Source organism: Mustelus asterias, chromosome 16 (genome assembly GCF_964213995.1).
Source record: "Mustelus asterias chromosome 16, sMusAst1.hap1.1, whole genome shotgun sequence".
Taxonomy (NCBI): Eukaryota; Metazoa; Chordata; class Chondrichthyes; order Carcharhiniformes; family Triakidae; genus Mustelus; species Mustelus asterias.
This window is the reverse complement of record NC_135816.1, coordinates 29095733-29113819: the sequence shown is the minus strand read 5'-3', so window position 1 is coordinate 29113819 and position 18087 is coordinate 29095733. Positions and strand designations below refer to the sequence as shown.

The window sequence follows — 18087 nt, the reverse complement described above, 5'->3', positions numbered from 1 at the left end:
CAAATGCTAAAAGCTAACCAAATGAGGTTACATCGACTGGCCTGTATTTGCTGCATTTAAATAGCTACACGATTGTACATATCTAATTGTCTGCAGTGTGTTCAGTTAATGATAGGGCAAAACTGAATTATCTGAATTACTGATAATTTTTGTATATGGGTGAATCAACATGCAGGAATGGCCTGTATTTGTGTTTAAGGGTGATAAGCCCCTAACATATGGCAGAAAGGGATAACGGACGACAAACTAACAGATATCCGGCATGTACCACAGTTACAGATGTTCCTGCCAAGCACTACATGAGAATGCAGTTCAGACAAGGCATCCCTTCACAATATAAACTGTTCTCACAAAGCTGCACAAGGGAAAAGTAAACCCACATTCAACTGTTTCTTCTTGTTTTCCTGTTCCATAAATCAGCAAAAGGCTTGTTGAATGTTCTCACTCTCCACTTGTTTAATGTGAAATCATTATTTTCCCTGTTTTGGTAGTCCAGGGCTTGAATTATTTTTAGTTTGCAAAATCTGATGCCACTCTGATGGTAAGTTGTGTTTTTACAAATTGTTGCAGCGAAGGATCAGACAGTAAAATTTGTACATAAACTGTATGCAAAGACTACCCAACTTTTTTTTTGTGAAACCCTGTGCCTTGCACCTTCACCTGACATGAATGGTGGGTTAGCTCTGCTAATACATAAAGTTCTACATTTAAATAAATGCACAAAGGCTGCCTGTGACCACTGTCCCTCTGCTTTCTTATCCCTAATGGTAAAGTGCTTGCCCGCCCAGCTTAACCCTTCCCCAGCACAATATGGCAGAGACTGGGGAAAGCCCACCACATAGAAACCCACATCGTCCCTCCCATTCCTTGGTTCCATATGTAGTACAGTAAGAAGTCTCACAACACCAAGTTAAAGTCCAACAGGTTTATTTGGTAGCAAAAGCCACTAGCTTTCGGAGCGCTGCTCCTTCATCAGGTGAGTGGGATTTCAGTTCACAAACAGGGCATACAAAGACTTACAAAATAATGGTTGGAATGCGAGTCTTTACAGGTAATCAAGTCTTAAAGGTACAGGCAATGTGAGTGGAGAGAGGGTTAAGCACAGGTTAAAGAGATGTGTATTGTCTTCAGCTAGGACAGTTAGTGAGATTTTGCAAGCCCAGGCAAGTCGTGGGGGTTACAGATAGTGTGACATGAACCCAAGATCCTGGTTGAGGCCATCCTCATGTGTGCGGAACTTGGCTATCAGTCTCTGCTCAGCGACTCTGCGTTGTTGTGTGCTGTGAAGGCCGCCTTGGAGAACGCTTACCCGAAGACCAGAGGCCGAATGCCCGTGACCACTGAAGTGTTCCCCAACAGGAAGAGAACACTCTTGCCTGGCGATTGTTGAGCGGTGTTCATTCATCCGTTGTCGTAGCGTCTGCATGGTCTCATATGCCCTGTTTGTGAACTGAAATCCCACTCACCTGATGAAGGAGCAGCGTTCTGAAAGCTAGTGGCTTTTGCTACCAAATAAATCTGTTGGACTTTAACCTGGTGTTGTGAGACTTCTTACTGTGTCCACCCCAGTCCAATGCTGGCATCTTCACTCCATATGAAGTAACCAGTCAATGATTCAATGTGAAAATGTCCTCAAGGCAGTGCATGTACTATTAATGATTGTACTTTCAGGAACCCTGTAAAAGCAATAAATCCTTCAGTTCTTCCTTGTTGATTTTAAATGTTCATGAAGAACTTGATGTCATTTGTAGCCTTGAAAAGAACACAAAAAGTAAGAGTGGGCCAGATCGCCTGCCAAGCTTGCTCCAGCACTCAGTACATTTCTGACTGAAAATAGATCTTACCTTCCCTGTTCCTATATCCCTTGATGTCCTCAGTGCACACAAATGTATTACACTCAATCCTTAATATACTCTACGGCAGTCAGTTGGGGTAGAGAATTCCAAAGATTTGGCGGAGCAGGCTTGAAGTGCCAAATGGTCTATTCCTGCTCCTACTTTCTATGTTTCTATATCCTAAACCTTGACACCAGGTTGGCAACACAACCTACTGGACTCTCAATCCTGGTCACAGTGAACAGTGTCCATACCCTTAACTATACTATCTCCAATTACAACTACACTTCTCTTCTCTCCCTCACTTGAATGAATCCCTGAACCACGGTGCTGTGATAAGTTTGCTCATCCTCCATACAGTCCCTGTTCTCGTCCGCACAAGAAGCAAGAGTCTCGAACCTATTGGACAAGGACAAGCGCTGAGGCTCCTGCAGCCCTACCTCCTGGATCCCTCTACCTGCTTCACTCACCATCACAACCTCCTATCCCTGACCACTGGCTGAATTCAACGGGTGTGACTGCCTCCTGAAACACAGCATCCAGGTGCCTCTGCCCCTCTTTGATGTGTCGTAGTGTCTGAAGCTCAGACTCCAGCTCATCGACTTTGAGTTGGAGTTCCTTGAGCAACCAACCAACACTTACTATAGATGTGTTCACTAGGAAGAACAAAGGGACCTTGGTGTGTTTGTCCATAGATCCCTGAAGGCGGAAAGGCAGATTAATAGGGTGATGAAAAAGGCAAATGGCACACTCGCCTTTATGAATCAGGGTACAGATTAAAAAAGCAGGGAGGCCATGATGGAGTTGTATAGAACTTCGGTGAGGCCACAGTTGGAGTATTGTGTGCAGTTCTGGTCGCCACATTATAGAAAGGACGTGGAGGAGGTGCAGAGGAGGTTCACAAGGTTGTTGCCTGGGATAGAACATTTAAGTTGTAAAGAAAGGTTGGATAGACTTGGGTTGTTTTCTCTGGAGCAGAGAAGACTGAGGGGCGACCTAATTGACGTGTTCAAGATTATGAGGAGCATGGACAGGGTGGATAGGGAGCAGCTGTTCCCCTTAGTTGAAGGGTCAGTTATGAGGGGACACAAGTTAAAAGTGAGAGGTGGGAAGTTTAGGGGGGATTTGAGGAAAAACTTTTTTTCTCAGAGGGTGGTAACAGTCTGGAATGCACTGCCTGGGAGGTTGGTGGAGGCGGGATGCCTCACATCCTTAAAAAAATACCTGGATGAGCACTTGGCACATCATAACATTCAAGGCTATGGGCCAAGTGCTGGCAAGTGAGATTAGGTGGGCAGGTCAGGGCATTTCATGCGTCGGTGCAGACTTGATGGGCCGAAGGGCCTCTTCTGCACTGTGGGATTCTGTGAAAATATTTTTTCTTATCACCATTAATCTGCAAGCAATTTAGAATAGGTAATTCAAATTAGCAGTTACTAATCAGCCAACAAAATTACTGTTTTCCTGTGTCGTCAATCCTGATTCCCGCTGCCTCAGTACAGTGTGTCCCTCACAGGTCCGTTGTCTCCGCTCACAGAAGGTGAGTGAAGGCTCCAAGCCTGGGTTACTTCTACTCCTGTTTTTTTATATTCATATGTCTCCACTATTCCCATAAAATATCATACAGATCAGGGACAGGCAGGTAGATGGTGGATAGGCCACATGCTGAATCTTAAGAACTCCCCCCCTCCCCCCCACCCACCTTCAACCCTGCCATTGTGAGGGGCTGGGGGTTTCAATAAATTCTAGTTATAGAGTCTCCAGACAGGGAGACAGCTTATCAACATCTACCCTCTTAAGACCCTAAAACATGATATATTTCAATAAGATCACCACACGTGCTCCTAACTTCCAGTGGTCAGGATTCTACTCAATCCCCTGTCAGGGCAGCCCTCTCCTTCTTTGCAAGCCCTCTAAATACAAGTACGTTCTTCCTTGGGAAGAACCAGACAGTATGCAGAACTCTTGATATTGTTTCACAAAGAACTTATACAATTACATCAAGACTGCCATACTTTTATACACCTATCCCATTGCAATGACGGCTGATCTACCATTTACATTTGTAATTGCTTTTCTATAAGTTCATGCTGACTTATCACACAAAAGGCTAGCGATCCACTGATGTGATACACATCCACAGCTGCACTCCAAAATGAAACCCAGAACATGGGGCCACAGTTAGCCATTAGGAAGCGTGGGTTACAGGTTCGTCATGTGCCAACTGTGGCTCAGCTGGTAGGTTCTTGTCTCTAATTCAGAGGATTGTGGGTTGAAGGTCCACTCCAATACTCAAGTATAATAATCACTGCTGACACCGAGAGAGTGCTGCTCTGTTGGAGATGCAATTTTGTTCTGCACTGTCCTCAAAAGATTTGGAAGCAGGTCAGTCACATTGTACAGAACCAAGTTATTGTTGAGGTGGTGATTTTGAGTTGATAGCTGAGTCTGAAGCTTGTTGAGAAGGGACAGATTCCGTGATGAGTTGTAGTGCACCAATTACTCTTTGTGGCCAGGAGTCTTAGATTGGGGGTTCAATCTGTGGTTTCCTGCACCCACCAAGTCAATGTACAGTCTGCAGCCAGTAGACGGTTTGGTTAATTTGGATCCATGGTAGTATATTATAAACATGCAATAATTTTCAGGGAATTAATTGGTTGAAAGATAACTCAGGAGAAATGTTTTATTACCTTAATACATGATGAAATTTAAGAAAATCTATAAATTGCTGTGAAAACAGTTTTGTGCTCTTCATCTACCTGCGGAACCAGAGTCTTGGTTTCATGCCAGTGAAGGAGTAGCAATATCTTATTTTTTTTACTCCCTCCTCCTTGTGAATTTGTACGTCAAGAATTTCCTTGGTTTTAATCCAGATTTGCTGATATACAAGATTGGCAGAGTCTCTGAACATACGTGCATCTGGGGTCTCCCCCGATTTCTGCCTAATTTATACAGCTAATGGAATGAGCCTCTAAGGAAATCTCTGGCAGTGTTTTTTTGCCGAAACTCTTGGTGTAGCAAGGTTGTTGGTGTGGCAGCTATTTGGTCCAAAGCTAAACTCATTGCCTTATAAACATTCATCTCCAGTTCCGTCACAAGCATCAACCTCCTCAGGATACAATGAAATCTCTTTATCATATAAATCATAGAAACCCTACAGTACAGAAAGAGGCCACTGGGCCCATCGACTCTGCACCGACCACAATCCCACCCAGGCCCTACCCCCATATCCCTACATATTTAGCCGCTAATTCCTCTAACCTACGCATCTCAGGACACTAAGGGGCAATTTTTTAGCAGGGCCAATCGACCTAACCCGCACATCTTTGGACTACTCTTTACTCTACCTTTAGCTCAATCTTCACAGCGCCAGGGATTCCTGGTTTGATTCCCGGCTTGGGTCACTGTCTGTGCAGAGTCTGCACGTTCTCCCCGTATGCACGTGGGTTTCCTCCGGGTGCTCCGGTATCTTCCCACAGTCTGAAAGACATGCAGGTTAGGTGCATTGGCCATGCTAAATTCCCCCTCAGTGTACCCAAACAGGCGCTGGGGTGTGACGACAAGGGGATTTTCACAGTAACTTCATTGCAGTAAGGCCACTTGTGACACTAATAAATAAACCTCAAATAAAAAAATCTTATTTCTCTATTTAAATTGTATAATATAAGTTTAAATATTGACATTTTTATACTTGACTTCTTTCCTCACTGCTCAATTAATTGTACATTTGCTGCCTGGCTGCCATACAAGTGACCAACTGAGGCTGCTGTGAAAATAAATATTGATACAATCCAAGTCAAGTTTCAAGTTTGATATCATTGTGGTTATATTCCATGAGTAACACTGAGCACCCAGTCATACAGCGTTTACGGGTACACAAGGTGGGGTGTGCCTACTGCCGTCAAGGTACTGTGCTGTCAGCGCAGTCTTGCAAAGTTGTGACTTGTATATACACCAACGGAATCTTTTCACTGTGGTTTGTGTGAAAACAAGTGTCTGATCAGAAGCTACTTGGAGCTTGAACCCTTAAAGGGGTGTTATTATCCTACACATCTACTAGAGAAGGCTAGTTTCCAAGTCCACATAGTGACTATGTTTTCATCACTTAAAAGGCTACAGTATCACTTGAGTATAGTGTCGTGAGACCAAATTAATATTGGATTCTTGCACAGCCAAGTTACTTAAATTTTATTGTCAAGAAGTTAGTGATTCACATTTAAAAAGGGAGCATCGTTTTCCTTTAGTCGTCATTAATTTTATCCTTTCAACGGATGAGCAGTCGGGGTGAGTAGCATTGGGACTATGGTGTCACCAGTAGGTAATACATGGCAAATGTAATTCTTCTCTTTTCCTTATTAATCCTAAAATCCGCCACATTTTTCTCTGCAGATTCAAACAAGGAGCGAGAAGTAAATGTTTATTCAGCATTCAACCCTTGGTGGTTTTCAAAAGATGAAAATCCTAACAAAGGCTTAGCTCGATGAGAACCCTCGATTAAATGTTGAAAGCTGCAAATATATTGGTTTGATGAAGCTTCATCGTTCCCATTCTGGTTTAAATCTGCGATGGCTATAAAACCAGATAGTGGGTGTTCCACAGGGTACACCACTTACTTGGGGCTAGATACTCTTTCAACACAGGTGCCAATGTACCACAACTTGCAACGACACCACCCAAGTAATTGCTTGCATTGTTTGGAAATGACTCAATACTCAAATAGAAAATTCCTTTCTTGTGGGCCTCACTATGGCTTTGATTGACAATAGCCAATTTATGTTGGAAGAGAAAAAAATATTTTATGTAGCCTTCAGTCAAGATCTTTGGCAAAATCCCAAAGTCACGCCGATTGAAACCCCAACTGCAGAACCAAAAAGTATTGGAGGAATTGTGCGAAAACAAGAATTTGTATTTTATGCAATATCTTTAAGCACTTCACAATGGAAATAGAGGGGAGGTGACGGGCACAACTCAGAGAAATAATAGATCCAAGTGAGACATATTCAAATAAAGCTTGGTCGAAAGATTGAATTGAAGAAGACTTTTATGTTGGAAGAAGAAGTGGGTTTGGGGAGGAGCTTTCAGAGAGTTGGCTGAGATTTTTTCCAGAGAATTTCAAGGTGGCTGATTCAGCGTCATGGGTGGAACTCTGATCTTATATTCTGTTGGTAACCATGTCTGAAGCTGCAAATGGATACTGGAAAATGACAGTGAGTTTGGCTGAGAAGTTACTAACCTTGAGAAGCAGATAACAAATGTATGGCACTTGGTTTTTATTTTCAATGTCCAACTTTAATTTTTGACTCTTAATTTTGATTCATTCAAGAATTTGGCAAGTTGAAGCATAATGAATTAATGCTTTCCCTTAATGTAGAAACAGTGGAAGCAGCGTGCTATAGATAGAGCCAAGTGATCTCAAAACTAACAGTGTAATGTTACTTTTACTGTATTGAAGCACCATGTGCAACATTCACGTAGAAAACAGGAATATTATTATTGTATTGTGTGTGATGGCCAATTTGACATGTTTGTAATGCTTTCAGATATTTTACAAATAAAGTATATTTTTGCAAAAATTCAAAGCTCGACAGTCCTGTTACATCCAGTTGTGAATGGTGGTGATAATTAAATGACGAACCAAAGAAGGCTGCACAAATATCCCCATCCTCAAATCATAGTAAGAATCTTCAGCCAGAGATGCCAAGTGGATGATAATGCTTCATTTCAGGCACCTCCTGAGATCACCACCATCACAGACGTCAACCTTCATTCAGTTTAATCCACGATGTGATATCGAGCAATGGACACCGCAAAGCCTCTTGTGCCCTGACAACATTGACAGTTCTATTGCAAGGCCTCTGATGTAATGAAAGCTATCTGGCTTTTAGACTATGATTTTGCTAGTCTGACTCCCTTTCTGAATTTCTTTCAGTAAAACCTTCTGCCTCTTCTGTCATCTTGCGGACTTTGTGGAGCGAATGCACTCCTTGTATGGCTGGACTAGTCTATGTTCCTGTAACATCTCTGATTAAATCATTTGGTGACTCTTCATAAACTCTACCTAGTTCTGTATTTTTTCCAGACATCTATTGTGGAGCATTTTGGGAATATCTTTAATGCTGAAATACACTACTAAATACTTTATGACAAAGTTTTCTTCCCTATAAAATAGCAATATTTCTTATTCAGATTTTCACTTTAAAAATAGACTTTGCTCTGTGTATGTGATCACTCTTGTGACCCTAAACAGGGCAATAACCCAATGAGACACGTGCCTTGCACTCATGATCTGAACTCCAAATCATCTGACGTGATTGAAAAACAAAGGCCTATCTTTAATGGATGGATGAGCCAATTTTGGGAGTTTTACTTAGAAAATCTGAGCAAGTCCAAAGAAGTTAGTCACAGTGAATATTACCTTAATTGAATGTATGCCAGTCAACATTGTAATTAACTTACAGATTTACTAGCACATATGATGGATAGCAGCATGGACAAGTGATCTGGATTTTCAGGCTGGGGAACTGATCTCCAAAGCAAACAATGAAATGCAAATACAATGCCAAGAAAAACATTAATCACTGAATAGGCTGTTTGTGTGCAACGCAGAGAACCTTCAGTTCATAGATTTAACTATTTTATCCCCACAATATCCTCAAGCATCTCTCCCTTTGTTTCCATATTCCAGTCGTACACAAAACACTAGAGAAAGGAGCAGCAATCGTCCATGTGGCCCATTGAGCTGACTCCATCGCTCAATACGACCATGGCAGATCTTGGGCTTCAACTCCACTTTCTCGTCCACTCCACGTATCACTCGATTGCGAGAACAGCCAAAAATCTGTCTATTCCAGCCTTAAATATATTTAGTTATGAAGCGTCCACAACCCTTTGCAATAAAGATTCAGTCTTGCAAGTGAAGAAATTTCACATCTTCATCCTAAATGGTCATGCCCTTATCCTGAGTGTTTCAGATTTTCCAGCCAGCAAAAAAAACCTCTTAGCATCCATTCTGTCAAGACCTTTCAGAATATTGTATGTAGAAGGTTTCAGAATGATCCCCAGTATGGGGGATTGTCTAATGAGGAAAAGTTAAACAGGTTGGGTCTCTACTTATTGGAATTTAGAAGAATGAGAGGTGATCTCATTGAAACATATAGGATTCTTAAGGGACTTGACAGGATAAATGTTGAGAGGATGTTTCCTCTCACGAGGGTGTAGGGACCAGAGGGCATGGTCTCAGAATAAAGAGATGCCAATTTAAGACTGCAATGAGGAGGAATTTCTTCTCTCAGAGAATTGAGAACTTTGGAACTCTTGTCATAGAAAGCTGTGGGGCAGAGTCCTTGTGTATATTTATGGCTGAGATGGATAGATCTTTGATCAGAAAGGGAATCAAGAGATATGGGGAAAGGGCAGAAAAGTGAATGTGAGGAAATGTTGGATCAGTCATTATCCTATTGAATGGCGGAACATGTTTGAGGGACCTGACATCTACTCCTGAACCTTTCTCTTATGATCTTATGGTTTCAAATTAGATCTTATTCTTCTGAACTCCAGAGAACATAGATCTAATTTACTCAGCCTCTCATTATAGGACAACCTTTGTCTCCAATGGAAGTAAATCTTTCCAATGGAAGTAAGCCCTTCCTTAAGTATGGAGACTGAAATTGCACACAGGTACTCCAGGTGCGATCTCACCAAAGCCCTGTACAATTGTTCTCGGATTGCCTTGCAATAAAGGTCAATATTCAATTTGCCTTCCTAATGGCAAACCAGTCATTATTGCACTGTGAAAAATAGGGAGAAAAAATGGATTGTTTGGCTGACAGGCAAGCATCATGCATTTGGGCAATAAGGTCCTTGTTTTTCAATTGGTGTACGAAAACAGTACATCACAAGGGCGGATGTGTTGGCTGACTAATGGTGTGGTGAATCCTCCAGGAATACATTTAAGTTGGCAACTCTCATCAGGACCCAATTTATAAGTGACCTGAATGGAGGAGGGTGAATGGAGAAGACTTCCTTATCAGGCCAAACCCGCTAGGAGAGAGATTGTGGGCTAGAGGCAGCCCATGCAAGTAGTTAAATTAAAAATAACTCGTTTTCTACCTGGAACAGGGGTACTCTTCTGCGCCTCAGAAGGAAGCCTTTTCGGCTCTCTTGCCCCAGGTTTCCCCCTTTCCCACACCCTTACATTTAACTGACTGCCACAGACCTATCCAAAAGATTACCGTCTCCTGCCTGCTATCCTCTGCGCCTGGCTAATTTTTGGTCAGGGCACTAATGAAAGATAGCGCAGTGAGATCCAGAGTCCAAGATCAGCCAGGCCTCCACAACCTTGTACTCCATGCATGTGTTGCCACTCCAAGGCTCACAACAATCATGCCAAACCCTTTTTTAAAATATTGGGGGCAATATTTCAGTAAATTCGCTGTCTTACTTGAATGGGGTCATTTAGGCAGCTGTGATGCTGTAGAAACTGCACTGCTAATCTCAAGTTACCTATAAACTGTGCCACTAATTCTTTTTTACATTTCCATCAATACTGTGGCTGATGTTTGGGGCTCAAGTGTATAGTAAACAAGTTGGCAACTTTCATCGTATAATTTTACAATGTCAGTAATTATTCATGCATGGTTGTAAATATATATCTTGGTGTGAGTATCTTTCACAACATCTAGATCAACTGAAATTTTGAATATTTACGAAGAGTAAATTGAAAGCCTATTACTGGGTTCTTATCATGCCTGCCTAAGTTTCCCATGCCTGTTAACTCACGTACAGTACTAAGGTAAATGAACTAAATGCAATCCAACTCAGTTCTGAGGTGTTAAAGGTTGCTAATACTTGCTTACCATTTACTGGAATGCCACGAGTCATTGTTATAACTTATCTACAGGTATTTATTTTATTACAGTTTTGTATGAACTTTGCCTTTATATATTTACTTACCCTTGTTTGGAATCTGATTAGTTTTTGCTGTACTTATCACAATTACAGTAAAAGTCCAGACACCATCTTTATTCTGTGCTCTTTTGCAAAATAATCAGCTCGATTAAAAACCGTCCATTTAAAATGTAATGATACTCCATCACTATTTTACTACAAGAGAAGCTCTATGCAAATGGTCTGTTCCCAAGCTGCATCTGATGGGCAGTTTATGCCACCTGATAGTTCAGCATAAAAGGCAGCCCTTTCGCTCATTGCCTGTGCCAGCTCACTGGTGGATGTATCCAGTTAATCCCACTCCCCTGCTTTCCCCCTCCCCAGTTATGCACATTTTGAATTAAAGAAAAAAAACTTGGCACCAATATTGAATGAAAAACAGGTCAACAAGATTTATGAATTATAACCCATGCAACAAATTGCTGCCAATTTCTTCCAATAAAATTAGCATTGTGAGAAAGAGTCGGGAAAAGATGAAAATAGTGGTCAGGCAGATAGCAAGTTTACTTAAAGTTTATTTATTAGTGTCACAAATAAGCTTACATTAACACTGCAATGAAGTTACTGTGAAAGTCCCCTAGTCGTCACACTACGGCGTCTGTTTGGGTAACACTGAGGGAGAATTCAGCATGGCTAATGCACCTTACCAGCACATCTTTCGAACTGTGGGCGGAAAACAGAGCACCTGGAGGAAACCCTCGCAGGCACAGGGAGAATGTGCAGACTCCGCATAGGCAGTGACCCAAGCCGGAAATCGAACCCAGGTTCCTGGCGCTGGGAGGCAGCAGTGCTAACCACTGCCACTGCGTTACTAAATAATAATGAACATTTACAAGTAAATGCTCACGAGCAAAGGTTACAATCAAGGGCACTGAGTCACTAGTGAAGTGTTTCTTTACACAGGTCAATTGCTATTACATGCCAAGAATAATAAACAACAAAGACTTCAGAACAAATTACATTTGTTCTTTATTGTATGGCTGTTTAATTCAACACTACAGCTATCAATCATAAAAATAACATCCAGGTCAGAAGGAATAGAGGACTTCCAGTACCGGTTTCAACATTGTACAATAGCCCCCGACACAGAAAATAAACCTTAATACAATTACAGTTCATCAGCATTTTCAACAGTCCAAATGTTCCAGCAAGAAGTGTTCAAAAAGGCATTGTATGTAAAATTGTTAATTTGCATTTTTTTGGTACAGGTCAATTATTACATCTACACCCCCTTGGTACACATAAAATTGGATAAGGCTGAATGGAAAAGGCGAATGCCATCAGTCAGGATTTTTGCCACTTGCACCTCACTTGACCCTTCTGCCAAGTGCAGTGATGCACGTCTTCTTGAATGACTGGACCAGGTCCCAGTAAAAGAGGATATGGCAATTTCCTCTATGCTAGAGTGCCAATAACCAGAAGACATAGGAGCAGAATTAGGCCACTCGGCCCATCAGGTCTGCTCCGCCATTCAATCATGGCTGATATTTTTCTCAACCCCATTCTCCTGCCTTTTCCCCATAACCCCTGATCCCCTTATTAATCAAGAACCTATCTATCTCTGTCTTAAAGACGCTCAATGATCTGGCCTCCACAGCCCTCTGCGGCAAAGAGTCCCACAGATTCACCACTCTCTGGCTGAAGAAGTTCCTCCTCATCTCTGTTATAAAGGACTGTCCCTTTAGCCCGAGGTTGTGCCCTCTGGGTCCTACTAGTGGAAACATCCTCTCCACATCCACTCTATCCAGGCCTCGCAGTATCCTGTAAGTTTCAATAAGATCCCCCCTCATCTTCTAAACTCCAACGAGTACAGACCCATAGTCCTCAACCGTTCCTCATACGATAAGGTCTTCATTCCAGGGATCATTCTTGTGAACCTCCTCTGGATCCTTTCCAAAGCCAGCACATCCTTCCTTAGATATGGGGCCCAAAACTGATCACAATACTCCAAATAGGGTCTGACCCGAGCCTCAGAAATACATCCCTGCTCTTGTATTCTAGCCCTCTTGACATGAATGCTAACATTGCATTTGCCTTCCTCACTGCTGACTGAACCTGCACGTTAACATTAAGAGAATCTTGAACAATGACTCCCAAGTCCCTTTGTGCTTCTGATTTCCTAAGCATTTTCCCATTTAGAAAATAGTCTATGCCTCCATTCCTCCTTCCAAAGTGCATAACCTCACACTTTTCCACACTGTATTCCATCTGCCACTTCTTTCTCACTCTCCTAACCTGTCCAAATTCTTTTGCAGCCTCCTTACTTCCTCAATACTACCTGTCCCTCTACATATCTTTGTATCATCTGCAAACTTAGCAACAGTGTCTTCAGTTCCTTCCTCCAAAACATGAATGTATACTGTGAAAAGTTGTGGTCCCAGCACTGACCCCTGAGGCACACCACTAGTCACCAGCTGCCATCCTGAAAAAGACTCTTTTATCCCTACTCTCTGCCTTCTGCCAGTCAGTAAGAAGTCTCACAACACCAGGTTAAAGTCCAACAGGTTTATTTGGTGGTTAAAGTCCAACAGGTTTATTTGGTAGCAAAAGCCACTAGCTTTCGGAGCGCTGCTCCTTTGTCAGTTAAGTGGGAGTTCTGTTCACAAACAGGGCATATAAAGACACAAACTCAAGTTACAAAATAATGGTTGGAATGCGAGTCTTTACAGGTAATCAAATCTTAAAGGTACAGACAATGTGAGTGTTAAGCACAGGTTAAAGAGATGTGTATTGTCTCCAGACAGGACAGTTAGTGAGATTTTGCAAGCCAAGGCAAGTCGTGGGGGTTACAGATAGTGTGACATGAACCCAAGATCCCAGTTGAGGCTGTCCTCATGTGTGCAGAACTTGGCTATCAGTTTCTGCTCAGCGACTCTGCATTGTCGTGTGTCATGAAGGCCGCCTTGGAGAACGCTTATCCGAAGATCAGAGGCCGAATGCCCGTGACCGCTGAAGTGTCCCCCAACAGGAAGAGAACACTCTTGCCTGGTGATTGTCGAGCGGTGTTCATTCATTCATTGTCGTAGCGTCTGCATGGTCTCCCCAATGTACTATGCCTCGGGACATTCTTTCCTGCAGTGTATCAGGTAGACAATGCTGGCCGAGTTGCAAGAGTATGTACCGTATACCTGGTGGATGGTGTTCTCACGTGCGATGATGGCATCCGTGTCGATGATCCGGCATGTCTTGCAGAGGTTGCTGTGGCAGGGTTGTGTGGTGTCATGGTCACTGTTCTCCTGAAGGCTGGGTAGTTTGCTGCGGACAATGGTCTGTTTGAGGTTGTGCGGTTGTTTGAAGGCAAGAAGTGGGGTGTGGGGATGGCCTTGGCGAGATGTTCTGCCCGTCAGCCAATCCTGCATCCATGCCAGGATCTTACCCTTAACACCATGGGCACTTAACTTATTTAACAGTCTCCCATGCGGCACATTGCCAATGGGAAAGTAGAACAAAATCCTTCTTTCTAGACTACTTCAACCATTGAAAGGTCTTGCTTTTAATTTCCAAACTTTGTTGGAAATAGCAGAATGTCCTATATATTTGACCCCATATCTGGGATTTGGATTGGTCACAGCAGATTAGTTGAAGAGGCTTCAAACCTAAATGAGGTAATGGGGGGGGGGGGGGTGCGCTGGAGGATTCACATGAATGGAGATTTTGAAAGTTGAGAAAGGACAAGGTAACAGTGCAGGGTAACGATGCAGGTAATGATAACCAGTGGAAGGGACAGATTGCACAAACATAAGAGTGCACCAGTATACAAGGTCATAGTAGGATAAACTAGTAAAGTTAAAAAAATAAAATCTCTTCATGTGAATGCATGCAGCATTTGTGACAATGTGGGTGAATTGCGAGCTTAAATAGAAATGAATACGGTATGACAGCCATTACAGAGATATGGTTGTAAAGTGAACATAGCTGAGACCTGAATATTCAAAGGGATTTGCCATTACTGAAGGGAAAAAAAGAGCTGGATGTTAATATCAGTACAGTAGTGAGAAATGATCTTGGTTCAGATGATTTTTTTTTCATTCATAGGTTTTGGGCATTGGTGGCTGGGCCAAAATTTATTGCCCATCCCTAATTACCCTTGCACTGAGAGGCTTGCCCAGCCATTTCAGAGTCAATTACATAGCACAACAATGATTCCATGGTCTTCCTCAGACTGTAATTGCATATTTTTTGAACAAAATTAAAGTTTCACCATTTGCCATGGTGGGATTGAAACCCTGGTCCCCAGAGCATTACTCTGGGTCTCTGGATTACTAGTTCAGTGACTGTACTACCTCCTCCCCTATTTTGAATCAGATTGGGTGAAGAAATAGCAAATTAAATATGTAATTGGTGGGAGCAATCTAACACCACTATTTATGAAAGGAGGGAGACAGAAAATAGGAAACTACCGGCCAATTAGTCTATCTCTCATTATTGAGAAATTGCTAGAATCCATTTTTAAGGTGGTAGTAACAGGACATTTAGAAATCACAGTGTAATCAGACAGTCAACATGGTTTTGTGAAAGGGAAAGAGGGGACTGACAAACAAACAGGAAGAATAACATAGAACATTACAGCGCAGTACAGGCCCTTCAGCCCTCGATGTTGCGCCGACCTGTGAAACCAATCTAAAGCCCACCTAACCTACACTATTCCAATATCATCCATATGTTTATCCAATAACCGTTTAAATGCCCTTAATGTTGACGAGTCCACGACTGTTGCACACAGAGCATTCCATGCCCTTACTACTCTCTGAGTAAACAACCTACTTTAATGATAAATACTTTAATACTTTACTTTAGTAAAGAGGAAATGAAAAACAGCTGAAGTCCGTTCATGAGAAGTAGAATCAAGTCAGGCAAAGTCATTAAGAATTGGGATACTGAGCTACAGTGTACCCAAGCACTCTCCTCACTCCAGTTACAAATAAGTGAGTCATTTTCATCTTTTGCTGGAATTAAGGCCATAATCATTTCAGCTGTGATCTTACTGAGTGGCAGATGGGCCGAATGGCATACTCTTGCCACTATTTCTTATAATCTTAGAAGTTTCACTGGGAGGGGAGGAGTAAGAGCTGGTCCACCGGAATTTTGAGCCCAACGACTGACATCAGAAAAAGGCCTATTTCTATTTAGCACTGTTGAAAGCTAATAACTGGGAGTGGAAGGATTCCTCAAGAAACAACGGAGCGGGTGTCCAGGTTTTGTGATGTGGCAGTGAAGCTCCTGGTATTGGAGAGCAGGAGGGTTGTCCTCTATTAACAAGTAGGGGTGGACACCACAGAGATAGCTAATGCACAATGCGTTTTGGAAGGTCTAAGACAGATAGGAAATATGCAGTAAATGGCAGAACCCTTAAGAGTATTGATAGGCAGAGGGATCTGGGTGTACAGGTACACAGGTCATTGAAAGTGGCAATGCAGGAGGAGAAAGTAGTCAAGAAGGCATACGGCATGCTTACCTTCAAGGGCCGGGGCACTGAGTTTAAAAATTGGCCTCATGTTGCAACTTTATAGAACCTCAGTTAGGCCGCACTTGGAATATAGTGTTCAATTCTGGTCGCCACACTACCAGAAGGATGTGGAGGCTTTGGAGAGAGTACAGAAAAGATTTACCAGGATGTTGCCTGGTATGGAGGGCATTAGCTATGAGGAGAGGTTGAAGAAACTTGGTTTGTTCTCACTGGAACGACGGAGGTTGAGGGGTGACCTGTAAGTGTAAGTCTACAAGATTATGAGAGGGATGGACAGAGTGGATAGTCAGAAGCTTTTTCCCAGCGTGGAAGAGTCAGTTACTAGGGGGCACAGGTTTAAGGTGCGAGGGGCAAGGTGCGAGGGGAAAGGAGATGTACGAGGCAGATTTTTTACACAGAGGATGGTGGGTGCCTGGAACTCGCTGCCGGAGGGGATGGGGGGGCGGGGGGGAGGGGGAGGGCGGGGGGGGGGGTTAGCGGAAGCAGATACGGTAGTGACTTTTAAGGGGCTCTTGACAAATACATGAACAGATGGAAATGGAGGGATATGGTCCCCGGAAGGGTAGGGGGTTTTAGTTAAGTCGGGCAGCAGGGTCGGTGCAGGCTTGGAGGGCCGAAGGGCCTGTTCCTGTGCTGTAATTTTCTTTGCTCTCAGCATGTGGGAGATTGCCTGGGAACTCACAGCCGGGACATGGCTCCACTACTGCAAGAAATTTGAAAGGTAAGATATCTCTCATTGCTCAACCGGAGCAAGGGAGAGAGGAGCGATTTGTGGCTGCAGTGAAAAGTGTAAGTGATTAACCTTATTTTCCTTACTTTTTTAAGGGGAAAGCGGAAGTAGGCCGGGCACGAGGTGACCCGGGAAAAAATAACTTTTTTTTTATAAGCGCGCGGGAAGTTTAAAAAGCAGGTCGTTCTATCCAGCGGGCAGCATTGTGAGTGGGCGGCGGAGTGAGAGGGAGCAGAGTGAAGGTTGAAGGGCTTTGGCTCAACGGGCTTAGGCGGAAACGGGCGAGGCAGGGTAGGTTCATCTCGTAGTTTTGCCAGTGTACTTAAAGAAAGGGGAATTATGAGTGAAAGTCCAGTTTGTTGTTCTCGGTGTGGGATGTGGGAGTTCCTGGAGTCAGCTAGCCTCCTGAACGTCCATATCTGCGCCGGTTGCATCGAACTGCAGCTCCTAAGGGACCGCGTTACGGTACTGGAGCTGCGGCTCGATGACCTTCGTCTGGTCAGGGAGAATGAGCAGCTGATAGATAGGAGTTACAGGCAGGTGGTCACACCGGGGCCATGGGAGGAAGACACGTAGGTCACAGTTAGGAAGGGGAAAGGTCAGGTACTAGAGAGTACCCGAGTGGCTGTGCCCCTTAAAAATAAGTACTCCTGTTTGAGTGCTGTTGGGGGGAGCAGGGTACCTGGGGGAAGCAACAGTGGCCGTGCCCTCAGCGCAGAGTCCGGCCCGGCAGCTCAGAAGGGTAGGGAAAGGGAGCAAACTGACCACAGCACCACCACGGGATTGAGGTTCATAAGGAGGAGGTGTTAGCAATTCTGGAAAGGGTAAAAATAGAGAAGTCCCCTGGGCCGGATGGGATTTATCCTAGGATTCACTGGGAGGCTAGAGAGGAGATTGCAGAACCTTTGGCTTTGATCTTTGTGTCGTCATTGTCTACAGGAACAGTGCCAGAGGACTGGAGGATAGCAAATGTTGTCCCCTTGTTCAAGAAGGGGTGTAGGGACAACCCTGGTAATTATAGACCGGTGAGCCTTACTTCTGTTGTGGGCAAAGTTTTGGAAAGGATTATAAGAGATAGGATTTATAATCATCTAGAAAGGAATAATTTG

The 18087-nt window shown here is 43.3% G+C and overlaps 1 long non-coding RNA gene across 2 annotated transcripts in view; it reads right to left on the bottom strand.

Annotated features, from left to right (window-relative positions):
• Positions 1–18087, bottom strand: part of LOC144505471 (uncharacterized) — a 126709-nt gene that overhangs the window by 65194 nt on the left and 43428 nt on the right. The gene's annotated exons all lie outside the window — the stretch shown is intronic.